The sequence below is a fragment of the Opisthorchis viverrini genome (assembly GCF_000715545.1).
Source record: "Opisthorchis viverrini unplaced genomic scaffold opera_v5_24, whole genome shotgun sequence".
In the NCBI taxonomy this organism is placed as follows: domain Eukaryota; kingdom Metazoa; phylum Platyhelminthes; class Trematoda; order Opisthorchiida; family Opisthorchiidae; genus Opisthorchis; species Opisthorchis viverrini.
The window spans coordinates 2,550,999-2,552,250 of NW_008751680.1; positions in this window are offsets into that span (position 1 = coordinate 2,550,999).

Genomic DNA, 1,252 nt, shown 5'->3' on the forward strand with positions numbered 1-1,252 from the left:
ATTATGTTTTCATTGAACTATTTAGTTCCCTACACTCCACCTCTCACGAAGACCATTTTCCGACCTCTAATCTCCTTCTTCTAGCGAAACGCGGCACATAAAAATCAATAACATTTTACCGCTTTCAGTTCACGCGATCGATAACTTTTCTGTGAGCGCTCATCACTTTTTATGTTCTCGTACCAGCGGATAAGTTAATTTGTGTGTGCTGTGTACATTCAAAGTTCTTTTGTGTTCCACTAACGCCATTCAACACCCGCACATCCTAAAAACTGAATGAGACTGTAGGCCACGGTATCGATTTTGTCATCCTTCCAATATATCGTTGCCAGAAGTCAACGTATTCTGGCTCTCTTGATGCACAATTGATTGCCTTCAAACGCTTCAAACTCCATAGCTACATTCGGCTTGGTTGAAAAGGGTTGAAGAGGCATAGTGACCGATAGGGGGTGACAGTGTGATTAAAGGCACATGGAGAGATGCTGACTAGTCGGATCACATCTTCTTTGGCTGTTACTCGAAGATATACTCTCATAAACCCACTTTCCCACTTCGCGTCACGGTTTGTTCATGTGCTACCTCGGTCGGAACTGAACGAGACTTGACATCCTCTGTTGTGTGTCCATAGAGCAAAATGATTGCTGACTTCGACCACCGATGCGTGAATCTCAAAAGAGGTCTGCTATCGTTATCACCGGAAGTCGTTCGTTTCGACAGTGACTATCTTCCAAAACGATGCCAAATGTAGCCCACTAGCTCCGACGGCCCACAAGCCGACTTGATCACAGTTCTCGAGCCATGTACTTTCGCTTACACCAAATCAGGATTTTCCAGAAAGAAACATAACCCCGATGAAAAAAGAGTTTGTACGTTACGCAACTACTGTCAAATTCACCGTAAAACGAAGGGTTAGAATCATCCTAGAATTTGAAAAGAGGCAACTTGGAAACATACTTATTTGGCCAGACCAGGGTTTTGTGTCAAAGCAAAACAGTGCCCAGCTATAAACCCTTCGACTGGCCTCCTCAAGGGAAGCAGAATGGAGGTTAGCTGCCATTTATTCCATTTATTCGCAACCTCTCTAGCAGGAGGATGTGTGTTGAGTAAGGGGTCCAGTACTGCGCACACTGCCGTTCTTCCTATCTACAGTTGCTAAGTACGGCCTTGGTATTCGGAATAAATAACTCACCTATGGTAGATGAACTGCTTAGGTTGCTCTGGCTTGGCCATCTGCCCCGCATGCCAGTCGACC